This window comes from Lutra lutra, chromosome 6 (assembly GCF_902655055.1).
Source record: "Lutra lutra chromosome 6, mLutLut1.2, whole genome shotgun sequence".
Taxonomy (NCBI): Eukaryota; Metazoa; Chordata; class Mammalia; order Carnivora; family Mustelidae; genus Lutra; species Lutra lutra.
Window position 1 is genome coordinate 85980470 of NC_062283.1, and position 22791 is coordinate 86003260.

The 22791-nt window shown below is 39.0% G+C and overlaps 1 long non-coding RNA gene across 2 annotated transcripts; it reads right to left on the reverse strand.

Moving 5' to 3' along the window:
- Positions 1–803: 803 nt before the first annotated feature.
- LOC125102832 (uncharacterized) lies at positions 804–21143 on the reverse strand. 2 transcript variants are annotated; one of them, XR_007128207.1, is made up of 4 exons: positions 21077–21143; positions 8304–8485; positions 6394–6557; positions 804–2841 (listed from the first exon to the last, which is right to left on the reverse strand). It is a non-coding gene; the product is annotated as an uncharacterized LOC125102832 (long non-coding RNA). The 2 variants fall into 2 exon arrangements; XR_007128208.1 differs by lacking the exon at positions 21077–21143 and adding an exon at positions 20953–21066.
- Positions 21144–22791: the final 1648 nt, after the last annotated feature.

Consider the following 22791-nt stretch of genomic DNA (forward strand, 5'->3'; position numbering starts at 1 on the left):
TCTGTATTGTTTTCGTATATATGAAAATCTTTTTGGAGAAATAAACAGCAAAAAAAAAATCATAATCTTTTGGTTTAATCAAATTAGAATTCATTTAATTCATGAATTAGACCAAAGGAAAAGTTACAAAAGAAAAGCCAAACATAAAATGTCAGTTCATTGCATCTTTTCTTTGAGAGGATTATGTACAAACAGAAAGAATCAACAGCAGAGTGAGTTCATGGCCTTCTGTAGAAAAGATGCAAGTAACAAGGTGTTGTCCTTCCTTCTGAGGAAAGAGATCAAATAAGGATAAAATGTTTCATACTTAAAATTTGTTGCCATTCCCACTATGCTAAAAAATAGGTAATTTATAAATGTACAGCTTCCTGACAGAGTCAGTATTTATCAACTGTATTCTTCCGGTTGGGAAAGTTAAAAAAAAATATTTAGTGTTACCTGACTTGATACTACTTATTAAATGTCAAGTATGTGCTAGTCCTTATCCTTACAAGGAAGAGACCAATAAAAAAGGTCTGCGTTTTCTTGGCAAATCACATCTAGTAATAGTATTTAATTCACCTTTAAGGCATTTGATGTTTTTTCCAGGACATGTAGTTTTAGCTAGATCACCAAATAATGGACTTTTATTTATCTCTATTGCCTGAAATATCTTTAGATAGAATTATAAAATTTAGTTTCTTAGTTCAAGAGAAGTAGTTGATTAAAAATTCGTGCTGCCTCTCTCTCTCTCTTACTTGCTTTTTAACTGTGCTTGTTCTCCCACTCAGGCAGCCACAAACAGCCCTCCTCTCTTTGTTTTTTTCTCTCATTGGTGCTATATAATAAAGCACCAAATCTATTTATGATCTAGCCTCTATTGACACAAGGCATAAAGAAATCTTCTTTCTTGTGTCAATGTGACAACATGTAGTCCAAGGGGACAAATCAATTTGTTAGTAATTGCTCATTTGAATATTAGTGATAATTCACTCAATAGAAACAGTGATTTTTACAGCTCTCCCAGACTTCACACTTAGGCATTTATTTCTATTCCTTTGTTTAAATCATACAAAGGATTTGGAACCACCAAAAGTAATCTGTTTTAAAGAAAATATATTCCTTTGAGATCCCTTTTAAGGGCCTGACCACTCTTATTATAGTGATCTCCTGTTTCCTCAGTCAGGGTATTTTCAGTGTTGTAGCAAGACTCTGTCATTGTGTACATCTCATTGATAGAGGACCTGCAAACATACGGATACACACTTGTACACACAAAACGTACACATGTACACAGTGGGAGTGAATAGAACAGGTCAGCAGAGCATTCTGCAAAGGTTATTAATATCTGTGAAACGGATTGCTTGCTGAATGACTGAGAAATGAAGTGGAGACTATAGATGATAATGCATTTTATAGCCTTTATATAAGATGTAATTTTGTATGTGTGTGTATTTTTAGTGATTATTCTTTGTTTTATTTCAACCCTCAACCTTTGAGATGATGTTCAATATAATTCCTTAACCAAGGCCAGAAAATTGTGCTTTCAATGTGACTTATCCAGAAAATGTTCATTAGTGACTTCTCTGCGTATGACACAAATGATCCACGGCAGGAGAAGTTGCTCCAATCGATGTCTCACCATGCCATGTAGGTAATGAAATAGACTATTGGGATTGGTATTGACTGAGAAGATGCTAGAGGGAAATTAGTAGCCCATACCAGAGTCTTGTTTTCTCTACTCTATAAGCATGATCTTTGGCTCTGTCTCTGTGTTCACCATGAAATGAAAAGCTGAGTCAATTCCTCTGATGATTCAAGTCAGCTGAGGCTTGTGAAAGGGAGAGTGAGTGAGGTAGATATGTCCAGCAGCAGGAGCAGCTCCAGCAAACAAAACAAAACCACTCAGGAAATCACATGTTAGAATTCTAGAAAATGTTGTGCCTTAGGGTGAGCTGATGCCTTGACACAATTGGCTTCACGTTGAAAGTCTCTGAGAGCTTACCTGGGGTTTGTCTGTTTTGTAAATTATGCTTATTTAAATGGAACACAATTTCATTTCCTCTGGCTTCTTTTGTTTTCAGAGGAAATCGGCTACTTTGAATATAGTGTCAACTCAAAATTATTAGCGTGGCAGTTTTAAGCATTGAAACTAATGGAGTCTCCCCTGGGGTTGACATGGTTTAGTAGAATTCATATGACATTGGTTATATGGATTATAATCCTGCCTCTACAATGTACTGGTTATGTGACCCTAGGAAAGTTGGAATAGACATAATACAACATAGCCAAGTGATTTGTTGTGAGAATCATAGGGATTTAATACACACACACACACACACACACACACACTTACACATGTGTACATGTGTACATACATCTATATCTCTAGGTTCAGTTTACATCTCTAGGTGATGGTTTTAAAACATGGCTACAAATTTTTTAGTTCTGTTCCCATTGATAAATAGGGTTTATGACTCCCCTCCTTGAATCTGAGTGGGCTTATGACTGCTTAATGTAGCTCAGAGGAAGTGATGCTTGTGATTTCTGAGCCTAGGTCATAAAAGGCCATGTTGCTCCCATATGTTTACTGAAATGGTCTCACATGGAGCTCTGAGCCACCATATAAAACTGTCATGGTACAGGAGCTTGTGAAAGCACATGCTACTCGAAGAGGACAGACAACAGTAGACACCCTGGTTGGCAGTCTCAGCTGAGCCCAACCTTCAAGTCATCCCAGACTAGGCACCAGACCTGTGAGTAGAAAAGCCTTCAAGTGATTCCAGCCCCAAAGTGTTTGGGTCACATAGCTGTTTGAGGTCTTCAGCTGAGGTCTGAGACTTTGTGCAGCAGAGGTAGAGTCTGTGAACATAATAAAATGGTGTTAAGTTTGAAGTAGTGTGTTTTATAACCATAGCTATAGATGTCCTGTAACCTTCCCATCACCTCTGCGAGCATGGGTGATGTTGAATAAATGAGTACAAGTAGACCTTTACTGCCAAAAGCAATGCTCAGTTAGGAAACAGTCAACAATTTAGATGGGAAATGTTCAAATAGGCATCAATAATTGTTGAGGAAGTTGAAGGATGCCGCTCTCTTGTAGGCAACGTTATCGTTGGGTTTTGTATATTGTTATTGTTATTGTCACCTCGACCATGGGCTGGGTGGCTTAAATGACAGAAATGTATTTCCTCACAGTATTAGAGGCTAGAAGTCCAAGACCAAGTTGCCACATGGTCAGTTTCTAATGATATCTCTTCTCTTGACTTGGAGATGGCTGCCATCTTGCTATGTCCTCCCATGATAGCAGGAAAAGAGAGAGCAAATTCTCTGATATCTCTTCTTATAAGAGTGATAATCTCATCATGAGGGGCCCAGCCTCATGACCTCACCTAAATTTAATTGTCTCCCAAAAGCCCTATCTCCATCCCACTGAAGGGTAGAGCTTCACGTATTAATTTTGGGGATACAGGATTCTGGGCCTAGCAGTTATTCTATAATGTGAAACTATTTTTGGTACTGATACACCTTCAATTTCCATATCAGTTCTACAAAATGAATATTATTATATTTCTTATTTGGTAAGTAATAGGTAGAAAGATTTTTCAAAATTTATATCAACCCATGTGACAAAGTGTTGATTTAATTCCTATACAAAATCTCCTACAAATTTATATAAAAAAAGACAAATAATCTAATAGAAAAGATTTCTAGGATATAAAAGCAAACCAGTAAAGGCATACAGCAAAAGAACAAAAACACATGCAAATAAACGTGTAAAAATGCCAAAATTTCTGATAGTTAGAAAAATGTAATTTAAAATGGCAAGATATGTTTTTTCACTTATTAGACTGGAAATTTTTTTTTCAAAGTTATGTATTCAAAGCTGGCAAGACTCTGGGGAATAGGTACTCCTGTATCACTGAGAGGAATGTGAATATTTTTGGAAAATAATTTAGCAATATTTATACAAAATTAAAATGTGCCTGTCCACTGATCTGGAAATCTTCCTTCTGAGAATAAACTTTTTGGAAATATATATACCAGTATACAATACTCTATATGTAGGGGTACTTATTACAAAATTGGTTGTAATAACAAAAATTGGGGGAAATAGAAACATAATTAAATGCATTATACAATCATGCTAAAGAAAATTATATACATATTAAAAATATGAATTTTAAAACTTACATAATACATTGTCAAGTTAAAAATGTATAATTTTTTTTTGTATAATGTTTTTTAATGAATAAGAATAACTTACTTTTCTATAAGCATAGAGGAAAGAATGGATAGTTATACACCAAAAAGTTGAAATGGTTACTTCATTCAGGAGATGGATGGCTTTAATTTTTCTTTTAAACTTCTACAATGTTGCACTTGTTACAAAAAGCACTTGTTACAACAAAGCTGGAAAACATTTAAAGTCCTGTGCCTTACCGAATGGACACAGGTCAAATTATTTTAATCAGATACTGTACCTCCTTTGAAAGCTACCATCCATTCATCTCTGACACTGTATATATACTTCATAGATTTTAGGTGCTGTGCTTGCTGCTAGGACATTTACAAAGAATAGTATTTGACCACTTAGCACCTAGAATTATAGATCATAACATGGCATTTGAAGCCTTCTTAAAGATTTTTTAATCCAGGGACGCTTGGGTGGCTCAGTCAGTTAAGTGTCTGATTCTTGATTTCTGCTCAGGTCTTGATCCCAGGGTCATGAGACCAAACCCCAAATCAAGCTCTATTGTGAGACCCCCATTGAGACCCAAGTGGGGCTTTGCCCTGGGCATGGAGCCTGCTTAAGATTCTCTCTCTTTCTTTGCCTAACAACCTCTCGCCCATAACTCTATAGCTCCTCTTAAAAAATAAATAAATAAACATTTTATTTATTTGACACAAGGAGAGAGTCAGAGAGCATAAGTGGAGGGAATGGCACAGGTAGAGGAAGAAGCAGGCTCCCTACTGAGCAGGGAACCGGATATAGGTCTCCATGCCAGGTCCAACCCTAACCTGAGCCAAAGGCAGATGCCTAACAATTTGAGCCACTCAGGCAACCCCCAGAAAAGATTTTTTAATCCAATCCAAAACTTCATTCTATAGATGATGAAATTGAGGCCCAGAGAGAGACTGATTTGCCCAAAGTTAATCATAGTTAATGACATCACCATTCTGAATTGAGCCAATCATAAGTATATATGAAATCTACAGAAAATTAGAATAGAAAATACAGTAAAATGTATCCATCAAACAATAGGATAGTAAATCTATGTTGACAATCCAATTATCCCTTAGGCTCTGAGTTCAGGCCTAAGTATCTGTCATATTGCTTTAGGTTCTGACTCATTTTCTTTAGACTCAGTCATTAGCTACCAATGTTTATTTTTATAACAGTCTATGCAACAGAATTTGTGTGAAGAGCTGTAGTTACTCTTTTTGGTGACCATCCTTTTCAGTTTTTTTCCATTACTGATTACAAAATCAGTCAAACAGCCTCTCCTTATCAGTAACCTTCTTAATCAAAAGAGATAAAGTCATCCAACCAGGTAGTGATTAAGAATTTGAGTGAATTTGAGTCCTAAGACTTTTCATGAAAATTTCCCATCAGTTCCTCAAGGACAGAGATTTGTCAGGAGTTGAATGAAGAGTTGAGACTTTCCAGATGGAATGGGAAAAATAAATTTTTAGTTAAAAATATAATAACATTCTGAAAAAAAGCTGGCTACTTGGAAAAGTTATGTGCAACCAAAAATCATTTGAATTGTGAAATGTCAGACATTGTAAATGATTGAACACATTTTAGTGACTGTGTTTCTCATTTGATTTGGCTTTTCCTTCCACACTATCTTGTCACTGAAGTACAGACTTGACATTTGAACCAAAGCTGTTGAACAGAGTGGGGGAAGACCAATACGTTCTAAAATTCCTATGTTTGTTTATTTATATTTTAAAAATACTTATTCCTTATCTAGCCTATCATTTGATATTTCTATTTTTAGTTTTTAATATAGGGTTTTACTAGAGTTCTGCCCAGAATTCCTTTTCAGCTTTGGCTGAACAGAGTACCAATATTTTAACTTTTCGGGAAGGGCTTAAAGTATACTTAAAGTGTAATAGCCTTATTTTGATCCACTGTGCACTATTTTTATAAATGAAATGGACCATTGAAAGGCTTATAAAATGTAATACAAATCTATGTTTTATTGCAAGGTGCTCTAGATAGTGCACAAACATGAAGTCTTAAGGAATAAGAAAAGACCTAAAATAAAAAGCTTTCTATTTGTAAGTCTCTACATGCTATGTTATATATTTTTAGTCTACTAGGAGTATGTCACCATTGTGATTGAATATTGTCTATCACCATCTAAATAAAAGCTGAAAACCATATATTTATGTAAAACTTACCAAATTTTTAACTTAACTCTCTATGAGACAAAAAGATTTTCTGTAGGCTGGATCTAGCCTTCTGAATCTCCTTCTAGGTTCTTTGTTGTCTCAGAGGATATATGATAGCTTTTTCTTTCATGTTCTCCACCCCAAAGAAGGAGGAAGAAAGATGCTTCTGGGCTCTGGGGAACCAATTTGAAACAGAAAATCAGTTGTTTTTCTCGGTTGGGCCCTGGGCAGTGCAGGCTAGACAGGTTTGCACATAGCATAGCCTGGGATGGGGTATTCTATAGATCTGGAACCTTCCCTCTGTGTGTGTGTGTGTGTGTGTGTGTGTGTGTGTGTTTGTGTGTGATGTTTATAGGAGTTAATTTTGAATCTCCCATGGGTGGTGACATTTATTCACCTCAGTGGAAAAACTCATATTAGTTACACATGTAAACGACTAGTTTCATACCATTGAGACTCCTACTGCTTCATCCTCAGATCCATTCTACAGTATGGAAGAATCAAATTTAGCTGAAGAAGGACATTTATGGATAACTGCTGCCAAGTGACAGTTGAGGCTGTGACTTTGAACATTGTTCATTCTAGAACTGTTCGTTGAGTATCAACCCCACGCTGCTTCCTTCACACTCTTTCCTCTGGTTCTCCTTGTGACCAGCAGTGTGAGTACACTGGGGTACAGTGAGTGGCAGTGAGAGCAAAGGGGCTCATAAGGACTCTTTGTCCTAGTGAGTCCATGACTTTATCAAATGATCCAGTCAGCAAATCCTCATTCAGAAAATGAAACACCCAAACTGACCATAATTTTATGACTATAGTCTAAGGAGAGAATAAAATGACAGCTTATAGGATATCATATTTACCCTGGTCTAAAGAGACATCAACAACCCAACCAGGTTGGGAATTTAATACTACTTCCTTCAACTTTTCTTTATTCCATTGAATCCTATTAACGCAAACTCAGCAAATTCAAATTTCCCAGAAGAATTCAGATTAAACAATGACACTTAATAAGAAGTAATAACAACAGGATTTTTCCTGCCCGAATTTACATCTTTAATATGTTTTATGAGGAAACACTGTGTTTTACTCTTTCCTACCATGACAAATCAACCTGCTGTCTCTCCACAGTCTTGTCCCAGCTCAAAGATTTAATTTCCATTCTAAGTAAACAATGTCCTGACATTTGGCGCTGTGCAACTCAAAGACTGACACCCTCTAGACTCAGCTAGCCACATCCAATTTGAGGATGCATGACTCATTTCTGCTGGAAATGAGTGGTATCCCTCGATTCAACCCTATGAAGGCACAAAGGAAGAGAAGCACCTCACTGCTCTTGGTGGTCACGGCCACAGTGGTAACACCTATCATAGCCCTTCTTGCCCTCAGTTAGATTTTCCTATGCACAATGTCTTCAGGTCTCTCACATGTTGAGATTCAAACCGCATAATCCTCTACTTTGTGATCTAATTGAGTGGAAATCCTTTCCCTTGGTAATGGAGAGGTTTAGAGCACTACAAAAAATGCAAATGCCCTTAATATTATGCAGTATGCTGTTTCCCTGGGGTGAATATTGAGACTTTAATGGGAAAATAATACTAACTCGAAAACTTAATCCTTTTCCATTTCTGTTCTGCTCTTTCATATTGAGCCCATTCTCTTCAGGTATACATGAATGTTTTCTCCGTGAGTGTAGATCATGTGGGTATTTATTTTAAGGATTAAATTAGTTCAAATGTGTAAAGGATCTAGAAGAAGATCTGGAACATAGTTAATAATCAAATCTTGATGATGATCATCATCATCAATATAAACTTTCTCCTTGAGTTTGTCACTTTGCTTGTTTAGACTATGCAACCCTTACCTTGCGTTTTGGGTCAGAACTTCCAGTGATAATACTTAGGACAGGAGGGCTTCCCTACCTCAAGTTGCAGAACACTGCTTCATGTTGACCAGTTCCCCTCCCCCGCATCCACCCTTAGTCAGTTGTATCTTGCAGATGCTTCTGATTGGGATTTGATCAATCCATCAGCAGATTTTTGTTGAATACTTGTTGTGCATAAGGTACAGGCTTGTAAAATATTTTTTAGGAATTTTCCTTGTTCTAAAGGAGTTGATAACATGAAAGAGAGAAAAAAAATGAATTTAGAAGATATTAGAGCACAACAGAATAAAAATGATAACAAGACCGAGTGTGAACAAGAGGGACAAATGAGTGGTGCAGACATGGTGCTTCTGAAGAGGGAATAATCTATACCAGGTGGGGTAGAGTGAACAGGTCTCAAGCAAGAAGTGGGCCTCAGAGTAAAGGATGTGGAGGATTTCATTCAGCAGGCATAATGGTTATATCTTGAAATATTAATTTGCACATTTTCTAGGTGTTCTTTTCCCTGTGATCATACCCATCCCCCCTTCCAGTCTCAGTGAAGCAAACACAAAGGCTCATAGAAAACTTCATTTTAAGTGGGAACATTTTAGGGTACATGGAGAAGATTTGTACTTCATTATTTAAATAAAACTGTATCAGGAGAAAGGAGAGGGGAGGGTTGATGGATAGAGGGGAAGAGAAGAAAGAGGTGAGTAGCAAAAGAAGGACCTTCCCCTCCAGGACCAGGGAGCTGAATGGAAGCATATTTGACATAGGTTACTGTTTAATGGGGACCCCCAAGAGCCTTTGGACGATGGCCTTCTCTTTACCCTCCTGTTTATTGCCTATGGATTACCCACCATCTTTTGGTGCTAAACTCCATGTTTATCTTCTACCTCACCTCTAACAGAGCTAAGGGGGCATGGATAAGTTACGAAATGGAGGAATGTCACACACTACCCTTGATCAAAGTAAGATCCAACAGAACCAATTGGGAATACCCCTTTGAGTGAAGACATCGGTGGCCACAGTGTCCTTTGTACATACAGAAAAAAACAGGTATAAGAATTAGCATTTAATGCACTTAGAATAGGTAAATTAGAATAGTTTGCAAGTGCATAAAAAATGCCTCTGACAGTTGGACTCCTAACCTACATAGAGTTCGTCCTACGAGGCAGTTACTATGTTTAACCACACATGAAGACTTGAGACTTCCCCACAGACACAACTTCAGCAACCACCTTAATCCCTTCTTTTAATGAAGTCATAAAATACTATTCTTTGAGGATTGTCTAAAAAAATTATCACCGCATGGCTATCCTGGATAAGTGAAGAAATACCATGTAGTGATGTAATTAACACAGGGTTTTAGGATTGAAATGGTAGAGCTGGCTTGTATGGCAGATGGTTTAACAACTGCCAACACGCAGAGAGAGAAAAGCTGAGAAATAAGCTTGTCCTTTATTTACTTTTGGAGCTGTACTTTCTTTGTCAGATTCCAGCCAGCTGAAAGATCCAGTGATCATCCATCCATCTGTCCGTCCATCCATCCATCAGTCCACCCATCCGTGCATCTATTCATCCACCCACCCATCCATTTCAACACAAATTTACTAAATGACTACTATGCACTAAGAATTCATCTATAAACAGGGATTTTAGCAATAGGGAAAAAAAATAGAGAAAAATCCCTGGTCTCACGATGCTTAGATTTTAGTAGCGGCAGCTAGAGAAGAAACAAAGTAAATAGGTATAAAATAAAGCAGATCATGGAGAAAAAGAAAATAAGGAAAGGGGCATGGAAACTGACAGGGTCAGCTGTCATGGACAGCTTAAATTGAAAAAGGATAGTTAGGAAAGATCTCTCTGGGAAGGTGACTTTGAGTGAAGGCCTGAGGCGGCCCATGGAGAAGATACTTCCCTGGGGAAGTATTCTAATAGGTAAATCATCACGACAAAGTCCCTGAGCTAGTTTATGGTATGTAAAGGCTACTGTGTGAGCAGAAAACTGAGTTTTCCAGAATTTCAATGATTCTGATATATTTATAATAGCAAGAGACATATGATGAGCCTTGGGTCAAGGTAAATTTACATCCACTCCATGTTTAAACTATTGCCAGAAGATGCTGAAGCTAAATATTGACCTATTTTTTTCTATGTACATTATGTTCTTGTTTGGAAATAGAGTACAAAGCCATTCCAGCAGGACCGGAAGTTTCTCTAATACTGTAAAAGGATACGCCACTTGGTGCCTAGGAAGTTGGAGATGGCAGCCAGTGACTACAATTCATGACTGCCTATTGACAAATTAAAACAGAAATTGTGATGACCTGACCTCATTCTAATGCAAATCCTTAACAACCAGAGTAGCAAGGAAACTCTTTTTGTGTCATGCCTCCTTTCTTATGCCTCTTATTAGATTTATATAACTTTGCAATCTTTTAAGGAGGTCAGCTCTCAGCATGCTTTGGCTTTTAACTGGCATCATCAATCAATGTGATGTTAATCCAGGAGGAACAGCTATCACACTAAGGCAAGTGGTAGGAGCCAACCTTGTTGTTTCCTGGGTGACGGTGACCTTTTTCATCCCTAAGCACTTCACCCCCTCAGCAGGTCTCATGAGACCAGTAGCTCATTTTTACAAAGCTTCTTCAAACTCTAATCTCAACCACACTCCTGCTGCCACAGTGCAGTGATGGGTGAGCCTTCAGACTGAGAGGACGTTAGAGAGCTTCAGATGTCAGGAGAGCTCATGTCATATGCCATGGCAAGAGACAACCTGTCTTCCTTTGAAGCCACATTTCTTGTTGCCCTCAGAGAATTCTGTTTGAATGCTTTTATTTGTGGAGCTAACATGGCAAACACCTTTGTCTTTTCATAATTGTAGTTTATACTTTAGAGCAAAGTGGGATTGAAACTAGGGCAGAATTCAAGTCATCCTTATTGTGAGCCAATTTGGGGGTCTACTAGACCTCCTAGCTTGTAGTTCCATTACTGGTGAGTGATCTTATAATTTACTTCTCATGTCATCTGGCATGTTTATGAAGAACCTGTGTTATGTAAATTACACATCCGGCTCCTCACTAGTCCTTTTCTCACCTGTCTCTCTCTCTCTTTTTTTTTTTTAACCAGAAGTAAAGCATGTCTCTGTGTGTGTGTGTGTGTGCGTGTGTGTGTGTGTGTGTGTGTGTGTGTGTCTGTGTCTGTGTGTGTCTGTGTGTAAAGGGACAGACGGAGTTCTGAATCAGAAGACAGGAGATGAACTTGTTCCCTACTCCTCACTACACTACATGGTGCCTAGAGGTACATTTCTCCATACTTCCTCTCTGCCTCAATATCCTCATCAGTAAGAGGAGGATACCACTTTCCTAAAAATGTTCTTGTGGGAATATAATGAGCTAATTCATGTAAATCACATCTAGGCTATAAGTTTTATCATAGTTTTGATGCATCGATCATCATGAGTAGAGATAGGACCCCCAGGTGTTAACATAGCACTACTACTCACCAACTTTGGGAAAGTTATTTCTAAAATTACTTGTTGGAGTGCCTGGGCGAGTCAGTCAGTTAAACATCAGACCCTTCATTTCAGCTCAGGTTACTATCTCAGGGTTGTGGGATCAAGCCCCGAGACGGGCTCCACAGTCAGCACAGAGTCTGCTTAAGATTCTCTCCCTCTCTCTCTATGCCTCCCCATGCTCACACACACTCTCTCTCTTTAAATAAATAAAATATTTTAAAAAAATTATTTGTTACTCCACCTGCAGAGGGACAGTAAGTTTTATGCAAATGTGCAGGACATCATCTAACAACAGCTGAATAAATAGCAGCTATTATGGTTTGCAGGGGATGTGGGAAGTGTGCCAAAGGTCCAAACAAGCTAGAGCCCCAGAAACCCAACCTCGGGAGACCTCATCCTATACTGCAAGCCTAGCACAAGGGTAGTGGTGCGGCAGCCGCCGGTCTCCAGGGGCTCTGCATCCTGCTTCAGCCTCCCTGGCTGGTGGCTCCACCTCTTCCTGACCCTGGGTGTGGACACTCTCACCACAGTTGCTCTTGGTGCAGGCAGCAGGGTGGAGCTGGAGCAAAGCCTTTTGGATGACCCCTCCCTCTGGAATGAATTCCAAAGCAGAACTGCAGATTTCATTCATCTTAACAAAGGACTACTACTATTCAGTTTTATTAAAATAGAAAACAGATTTCTTAGGAGTTATCAACATACAATTGTACTTGCCACACATTTGCATACGTGAGGAACCTGAGGAATAGCCAGCTGCTACCCGGAGCTCAATGCCTGAAACGTTTCCCTTCTCCCAGGTGCTTCACGCCAGGACTGTTGTCTGTGATCACGGCATTCAAGATGAGAGACTTGTGCACATTATATAATTTTTTTTAAAAATCTGAGATATTTCCTTTTTCCAACCTGTGCACAATTTATTGACCAGTACTTAAACTGAACATGCCAAAACTTTTAAAATTATAGGTCAATCATCAATCATCAGCAATTTGTTAAAGTTTGCCTACTATTCTTAAGTCAGGCAAAGGCCAGATCACACAAAAATGATCACACTGTTTAGCATCTTTGAGCAAACAGTTATTGAATACCTCTTCAATGGCAGACCCTGTGCTTGGCCTTGAGAGTACAAAGATGACTTGAGAGTACAAACAAGACATAGTTCCTGTCCTCCAAAAACTCATAAAGTGGTTGGGGGTGGAGTCAGTGGGACACAGCAAACCAATATTTTCAACACTTAAATGTGCTGGAAGAAAACAGGTGATAGTAGAAACCAAAGTGGAAACTCCACTCTAGAAGTTCAGAGAATGCTGCCCTGGGGCTTGAGTGGAGTCTCCGAGGATAAAAGGAGTCACCCAGCAAAACTTAGTGACAGAAGGATGGGAGAGTAGGGAGGAGTCTGCCTTGGAGTGAATAGCTGAGCCACAGCACAGAGATTTGAAACATGCCTGCAAATAAATACACAAGGAAGGCTTGTGGCAGGATATGGAGGAAGATGAGTCTGGAGAGAAAGGTAGGCAGTGCCGGGCCCCAGGGAGGCTTCTATGCTTGCTAAGGAATTCAGACTTTACTCTAAGACATGTGGTGGATGGAAAAAACTGAGAGTTGCTCCTTGTGCTTGGTCCCATTCCTGGAAGATCCCGGGATTTTTGAGATAAAGCCTATCAGGCCACCAAGTCTAAAGGAATGTCAGAAAGGCCCACACCTAAGAAGGCTGCATTGTCCTTAACAGTTGATAAACATGGTGACTTCTGCTTCCAAGCATTGTTCATGTTCGGTGTTTGCTACTCAACTTTCTTTTCCAGATTTTAACTCCACTTTTTTCTTTTTTATAAGTACAGAGCTAGATTATTTTAACACAGTGCTTTCCAACTTTAAAATTTTTCATGTTAAAAATAATGATAGCCCACACTAGGATAAAAAGATAAAGCTGTTCTCAAGTTAAAGGGAAACTCTATCCTTTACACACCCTTTTCCCCAAGGCTTCAAGTACACAGGCTGAAGGAGAACAGCCATACCTTGGGTGCCAACCATTTGAGACCGAGCCCTGACTGAAACATTGTTTTAAGGTCTATTTCCAAACCCTTTAATATTTAGTAAACAAGTGTTTATTTTATTCAACAATTGTTTACTAAGTACCCACTATGTATAGAAATTGCTCTAGGTGTCAGGAATGGAGTGGAGAGCAAGATAAATTGAGTTTCTCTTCTCAAGGAGCATAATAGCCAGTGGTGATGGTGGATGAGGAGTGAGGTGGACTTGAGGAAGTAAACAGAAATTACTGTAATGTATGCCAAATGTGACGACGGGAACACTATATTTGGTAGCACACAACTAAAGCACGTTCCGAGATTAGGCGTCAGAAAAGGCTTCCCTACAGGAATTGACATTTCAGCAGAGAGCTGGAGGATGTGTAGGAGTGAGCCAAATAAACAGAAGGAAGAAGAGTGTTCCAGGCAGAGGGACAGCTTGAGTGAGAGTTCCAAAGACAAGTGGGAACGCAGCACTTGCAGGAATTCAAAGGAACTCCCAGTGGCTGAAGAGGAGCCTGGGGGAGGAAGCACTTGGACCCAAAGGGTTGAGGGCCAGAAGGAGACAGGAGGTAAAGGGCTGGTCAGGGAGGGCTTTGGCAGCCACAGAAAGCAGCTCTTCACCTGCTCTGACCAAGTGAGGCTCCCAAATCTTTTCCTTAATTTACATTTGAGGACAATGACTCTCAAAGTTAAATAGCTTTTCTCAAATCAAAGGACTCTAAGTTGACAAGGCGACTGTCTTCTTTGGGTTCTGTCAGAATCAGACCTTGACACAGGATTTCATTATGTGGGGGATAAGGTGAGGAAACGACCAGCAAGGAAGTGGGAAAGGGTACAGGAAGAGAAGGCAGCTAAAAGAAGATAAGGTAGCAGGCAGGTAACTACAGGGCAACTGGTCCAGAACCCCATGAGAAACTCAACACAAGCCTTGGAGTGAGGGAGATGGGAGATGGAGACCCCAATTCTACTTAGTTTTGGGTTGAAGACCACCATGGAGGTGGGGTGGTGGTGGGAAGATATTCTCAAGTACTTCAGTCTGTCCCAGGGGTATACCCAGAGAATTCCCTCGGGCAGAGTTGTAGGCATTTGGAAGGCTGGACTGTGTGCTCTGTAGTTCCAAGGGTGAGGACATAGGTACCACAATATCTGTCCCACAGTTCTACGGCCTTGGACACCCGTGCTCCAATTCTGAGCCCTTATAACTCAACACACTGGCTCGATTTCTCCTGAATTCCATCTGACTTCCTGGAGAAAGATGTATAGCCACAGAACAGTCCTGAACTCAGTGCCTGAGGTCTCGCCAACTGTCAGGCTCAAGTCTTATGCCTCTTTAATTACAGCACAGACTTCCCATAGTTCTCTTCACTCTGAAATCTTCATACTGAAGAAAAACATGCCATTGTGAGTGGTATTTATTTGAAAGTGTCAAGTTTAACAGGGGAAATTAAGGAGACTCTACAAAATGAGAATTTAGTGAGGCAGGGGGTGTGGAACAAGGTCAAGTACTTAGCTTAAAAAAGTTGGATTAATTAGGGTAAAGTCATTTGGTTTGGGGTTTGGTGGGGGGCAGTCTGACTCATAGCATTTTTCCAGAAACAGATGAATCATAAGTTTTGGGGAATCTGATATTTAGTGACTTAGTTTTAGAGCTAAAAATCTTGTAGTAATTTGTCTTAATAATGATTTTTCTTCTAAGAGTCCATGGGACAAAGGAAAGACCAGGTCTGGTCCATCCTTTCCTTCTAGGCTTTCTGACCTCATCAGACATTTATTGGGGTAGGCACTGTGGATTTAAATGTTATCATCATGGTTCAGGTGCTCAAAGAGTTCATAGTCTGGATCAAGACAAACAAAGAAGGGGACACTGCCTAACAAGCTATGAGACCTTGGGACAGTCCATCAGCCCCTCTGGGTCTGTTTCATTAGGAAGGGCCTGGATGGATGAGATCAGTGGTTCTCAGCCTCCACCCTCCAGCAGAATCATTGTGGAGCTTTAACCACCAGTGCCATGGTTGGCCCCACTCCCAGAGAGTCTGTCTAACCTGCTTGGGTAGGGCCCCAGCAGTGGTATTTTTCAAAAAGCTCCCAAGGTGATTCTAATGGGTAGTTGAAGTTAAGAACCATTAGATGATAATTTTCAAGCTTTTGGAAACTGAGAAACTCTTGCTTTTCCTGAATAGCTTGCTCTCTGTTTATCTCAGCGGAAGGTAGAAGATGGTGGCTGGAAATCATGTTTGTTATTTGGACTGATAAAAACAAAGCATGAGAACAATGGAGCTCTGGGTTAGGTGACCACATGTGGTCAGCACTTGGACTGTGAGTAGATAGCTTACCTCAATAGAATGCATGGAACACTCATTCCAGAAATAACAGGTGCCCCAATTTTTTCCTCAGAAGATACATTCCTAATGCCAACAACTAATTATCATACCAAGAAAACAAAAACTGTGAGGGATAGCAGAGGCGGGTTGGCAGCGCCACTGAGTTGTACAAACCATGACTCACTCTTGTTCTAGGCTGAAGCGTCTTTGTAGCATCTTTCTGAGAAGTACTCGGTGTCTGCTTTGCAAAGGAAAGAAGGCAATGTACTTTGCTTGTGGGTCTGAAGGGAAAGGGAAATCTTCTCCAATCTCCTGCATCCTCTGGTTGGCTTTGAACCACACCTCCCAGTGAACTTTCCATGGTAGGAATAGAGAACAGTTGGCTTCCCCATCCCTGTTCTGGCTTGTTCACTATACTAACAACCTCTTCTATTGTGTATAAGGCAATTAAAAGATGAGCTTAGATGCTGGCATCTTTCCTTTAAAGTAAAAGCCAGAAGCTTATTTTTGCTAGAGACAGCCTCCTATAAAAACAACTGTCTTATTAGTGATGACATAAGAGCCATTGGAAACATCTCAGCTCAGGATTATCTTGAACCCTGCTTCCTGCTCTTCTCAAGCCCTCTCCCTGACATACGGGCACCAACACCAAAACAAGTACCTCACCTTATCTTTTTATTTTTTTTTAAATTTCTACTTAGTTTTTTAGTTTTTAGTTTTTAGTTTTTTAGTTTTAGTCTACTTAGTTTTTCTAAACAAGATTGGGTACATTTAGGGTAGTATGGCCGTCAGCTAATTTTTTGAAAGAAAGAAAGAAAGAGGGAGGGAGGGAGGAAGGAAGGAAGAAAGAAGGAGGAAAGGAGGAAGGACAGAAGAAAGAAAACATTTCACTTCCCAATCTCTGCCTCTTGCAATCTCCAATCTGCTCTCTGTATCTTTGACCTTGTTTTTGTTTTTGTTTTTAGATTCTACATACCGGAGAGATCATATGACATTTGTCTTTCTCTGTTTGTTTTATAACTTTTAGGATGAGCCTATAAGTCTCTGAAGGGACTGCTTCTTCAGAAGCAAGTTGAGGAAATGACTTGAAGGCATGGATAACCTGCCTCTCCTTCTCCTTGCTGGTTATGAAGCCAGGATTGCTCCATCTAATGCAATGTCCACAAAAAAAGCCCCCAGAACTACATCTCTCTCTCTCTATTTGCAGATCCATTTCCTATTTCATCTAGCAGAATGTTCAGTGACCACTTGGGATCACGGCATTGAATACATCAATTGATTGCTGAGGGGTCCTCAATTTAAAAGATGGAGGCCTTTATCTACCTGGTGAACACTCGGGTGGTTTAAAATTATAGCAACATACATAACCCCTCAAAACTAGTTTTGTAATATATGGTGCAGGCAGGTAACAAGGGCATTAAAAAATGGGGATAAAATTTTCTAATTAGATAATATTTTTCCATTTAAATTATCTTATTGCTTTATTTAAAAAGCAATGTATGCTCTTGGAGAAAATACAGAAAATGCACGAATAAGATTTTAGAAATCACTATATTCTTACCCCAAATAATGAACATTACAGCTTGTTATGTTTTCTTCTAGTCTTTTTCTGCTCATGTAGCTTTTTGGTAACATATATTTATGTATCTATGTATCCATATAAGGTAATATATGTATATATGTGAAAATATAATATTTAGTCAGCAATTTCTGGGACTTCAGTTTCTTTATCTTCATGCTGGGGATAATAATAGTACCTACACATAAAATTGTGAATATTAATACAAAGAATGGTTAGAACATGCCTGTTATGAATTAGCATTCTCAAAAGGCTAGATGTTATTATTTTACTACTATTTATGATTTACTATTATGTAATTGTGCATCTTGCTTTTTTTATTTAGCCTATAACGTGCAGTTTCCCATGTTAGTCTATACTTACCATAAAATGTCCTTTTCAATGGCTATATAACAATCCTCCTGACATCAAATTATTTTTGATTGAACCACATGCTACTTCTCCATACTTCATTCTATGAATCTGGGTGGAAGGCTGCCCCCCCACCAGGCTAGATATCCTAACCAAAATATTATGAAATAAAATTCAGATCTTTGTGAATGGGTTGTGAAATAAAATATAGGATCCCTAGGTAAATCTGAATTTCAGGTAAAGAAAACAAGACATTTTTTTAAGTATAAATATGTCTCAAAATTACATGGAATGTACTTATACTGAAATATTATTCGTAGTTTATCTGAAATTCAAATTTAACTAAGCTGTCTGTATTTCTGCGTGTTAAATCTGGCAACTCTATGAGTGAGATGAGAAAGAAGGACAGGATCTGTTTATTCCACCTAATTGATGAATTAATGCTAATTTTTCAAGCAAGGAAGTCGTTTTAATTCTCATGAACAATCCACCATTTGGCAATAGCTAAGCAGAAAATAAACGTGAAAAAGGAAAAAAAAAGGAGAGAAAAAATGACAACGGTATTTACAGACTCAAAAAGTTAAATCAAAGTAATCATATTGTGCCTCACCAAAATTATTTAAATGTATGATAAAAAGAAAGTATTGATGTGTAGCTATTAATTTTATGTTTTAAAAAGTACTGCAGGAAATTCACTCTGATTTTACATATGATCATTAGTACTGTAAACTGGGGCTGTTCTAGGCTCTTGGCTTTTCAGATAAACTATGATTATGTGGCAGGTCATACCTGCTCGTACTCTTGGGAAATTCAGCTGAAGATTTAGCCAATGACCAAACCATCTGTTGCCATTTTCTGGGACAATGGTACTAATCACTGAGAAATGGAAACTCTCTCCCCAGGTCCCACGTGCAGGAGCTTCTCCTAGCCATTTGTAGACCACTGGGGTTCTGAGAGAGGTTTCTCAAAAGACCCCACACAAGAAGGCATCCCAAGACCTCTAAGGTCTGGAAGAATCAAAGGATCATCTGTGAGTCATTTGCTGATACTCAGGGATGCTTCAGTATTTGCATACTAGAAGGGTTTCTGAGAGCGCAAGTAGGTTGGAAAGGGGAGCTCAGAGCCTGGGCTTGACGCTGACTTGTCAGAGCAGAGCACAATGTGTTGACTTAGATGAAATGTCTCTTTGGGCTAGCTGAAGGAATGGGTGAGAAAAGGGGTGGTGGTGGCAGTTTTAACCTCTCCCTCTCCAGCACGCCCTGCACACACCAGGTCATTGCTGCTGACATCATTAGCAATTGGCATGGAGTTTGAAGGATTTAAAAAAAAAAAAAAAAGGCTACTGCTCTTAACTAGTAGTCTTCAATATGAATTCAAAGATTGAAATGACACTGGAGAGAAACATTTCTAACCAGACTATAATCTACATGCCATCACCATAGTTCCTCATTTTGTTTTCATCCAGAGACATCCATCTATCCATCATGCAAGTCTGATCATGTCTCATCTGAAAACTTTTCCCTGGCATCTCACTGACAGGTCGATCAAGGCTGGGCATGAGTGTGGGAGTGGTACAAATGGCCTTGACCAGCTGGTGACCTCTGGCCGTATCTGCTCCCATCAGACCTGACACCTCCTTACCTCATCACCTAACTCGCCAATAATACTCTGAGTTTTGTAGGACAACATACTATCTCATGCCTACATTTGTGCCTGCTGTTTTCTTTGCCCCAAGCAATCCCTGTGCCACCCATCGCTCCACTTGCCCTTGCACTAAGGACTGCCTGGTGCCCTCCTATTTCTCTTTTAACCAGCTCAGCTATCTGTTTCTGCAAGACCCTCTCTTTACAACTTCTGACACCCAAGGCTTAAAAGCTCTTTCCTTTATGCTATTTCTGCCTCCTTCTCACACTTTATCATATCAGAGTATTTGTTCCTTTTGGTTATACATTTTCCTTCCCCTCATAAGCTTGTTGAGAGCATGGGCCATTGTTTTATTCATCTCTATTTCATCAGTAAACAGAGTCAAATATGTCATAGCAATCAGTATTTGTTGAATGAATGAATCCTATTCTAGATTTTAGGTTTAGCAATTATGCAATATTCAATACATGTCAATTTATTCAATTATTAAGTAAATTATGTAAATATCCTCATGAATGGATAAAGAAGATGTGTGTACACACATACACACACACACACACACACAATGGAATATTACTCAGCTTTGCAGTTTTTGCAACAACATAGACGGACCTAGAAGGTATTAAGCTAAGTGAAATAAGTCAGTCAAAGAAAGACAAATACCATATGATTTCACTCATATGTGGAATTTAAGAAAAAAATTAACAGAACAAATGAACAAAGAGAAGAAAAGACAAAAAAGCAAAACAAACTCTTAAATACAGAGAACAAACTGGTGGTTGCCAGAGGGAGTTTTGTGAGGGGAATGGATGAAATAGATAAAGGAGATAAATAGTACACTTATCTTGATGTAAATAAATAAATAATCATTTCATAATTTAAAAAACCTGTAGTGGTACCATAGGGCTAGCTTTGTAAATAGAAGTGGTTTTTCTAGCTCCAGAGTTTGAGATCCAAAACACAGCTTTGCACAATCGTTTTAGCTCCTGGCTAGGCTCTTAACCCTATAATTTATGGATGATTTTATCTTTTGAATTTCTAATGTATCATACCACAAACTTCTCAGACATCTCAACGAGGTAAAGGGAGCAAACACATGAAGTCGATTTAAACCTTCTTGGTCTGGTGAGGCAGCTGGTCAGATTAAAAGAGAAGCTACAGGACATGGGGGTTTAGTTTTTTCACAGACAATGGTAAGACAAGACAGTCAGTGGTGAAACAGAAACAAGAAAATCCTAGGTCAGAGAAATCAAAGCACTTACATTATAGAGAGTCACTATCCTCATACTCTCCATCCTCACAAGTCTTTGGGTACCTGCTATTTCTCTGATTCAAGTCTCAGTTTGTTGTAAAGTGTTAGTCATCTTCTGTCCTTCCTGAACTTACACATAAATAAATCCTTACTTGGAAACAAAGAAGTGGATTGCTTGTCAGTACCCCTCAGAGACTTCACCGAACCGAGAATGATTCATTCCATGTGGTATCAAGTCTCTTTGACTAATATCTCATTGAAGTCATGCAAATGACTAATGGAAAGTTCTCTGGAGAAAGTTCTCTGGAGAAAGTCAGTTGGTTGCTTGTAAGTTTCTTGAGTCTGTGTGAGGAATCCTGAGATCTGCTCTTGAATGGTCATGCTTTTCATTTTGATCACACATTGTTAATCCAAAAATGCCTTTAAAGTGGCCTAAACAGTTTGTCTGCTCTGAGAGTTTGTGTTTGCTTCTTCTCCCAATTTTACTCAGGAAGGCTTCCGCCTTCAAGGAAATTTTATAGATCAAAAGTGTATCCTAAAACTAAACAACAGAGTCTAAATTTGTGACACTTTTATTAGAGTTGAATGGAGTAAATGGAGTTTGCAGTACTTAGGACATGGTTTCTGGATTGAGGCCTCTTGGGAACAGGGATTCTTAGCTGCTATTGGCATTTTCTTACTCCCCTCCCCCATTATGTAGTTCTGTCTCAGTTCTGTGCCTCCAATTAGTAAGACGCTATTGGCATCATTTGGAGATAGCACTTCTTAGGGTAAGCCTGGTATTTCCTTAAATGACCAACAAAATATATTTTCCTTCTTTCTCTAAGGGTCCTATATGAGTCCATCAGAAAACAAAACGAAACAAAGCAAAACAGACAAAACAAAACAAAAAAGTGGTTCTAGGTCATCTAAAAGTAGCCCATCTGTGTATGTGTGCACGTGTACACACATGCACACGTGCACGCACACACACACACTTTCACACTTAAATCCATGAGTTTTTACTCATACCTTTGTTTCTGATCTAACACCATAGAATTCATTCTACCTAGTCTCCTCCTTTCCTAATTTGAAATTCCTTTGTCTGACAGAGATAAACCTTGTTTTCACTGTCCATAATAGACTTACTTTGTGTTCAGTCCTACTACACACATAAATTAGTTTCGAAATTGCTAACTCATACCAATGAAAGACAGTTTACTTGAGTATAATATTTGTGTACGTTCTTTTCATTTACATAGACAAAATACTATTTCCCAAGTTACTCAGTGTAATTCTTTTCTTTTCCACTCCCTTCAGTGTGGTTTTGTTGTTCATTAGTAAATGCAGTAAGTCTCATCTGTTAGTGTTTCCATTCCATTTTGCACCCCCAACCTCCCATCTCCAGGTCTAAAGTAAAGTATTAATTATCCCCGATTTCACTTTCTGTGGTTTCAGTTACCATGGTCGACATGGGTAGGAAACTGATGACCCTCCTGACATATTGGCAGAAGATCAAGAACAGCCCAATGCTACATCAGGGCGCCTGTGTCATTCACCTCACTTCATCTCATTATGTGGGCATTTAGCCAGCTCACATCATCACAAAACGAGGGTAAGTACAGTCCAATAAGATTTTTGAGACATACAGACCACATTCACGAAACTTTTATTATAGTATATTGCTATTATTATTCTGTTATTATTATTTGTTGTTGTTAATCTCTTACTGTGCCTAATTTATAAGTTAAACTTTACCATAGATATTTATGTATAGGAAAAAACACAGTATGTGTAGAGTTCAGTACTATCCATGATTTCAGGCATCCACTGGGGTCTTGGAACATATCCTCTGTGGATAAGGAGGGAT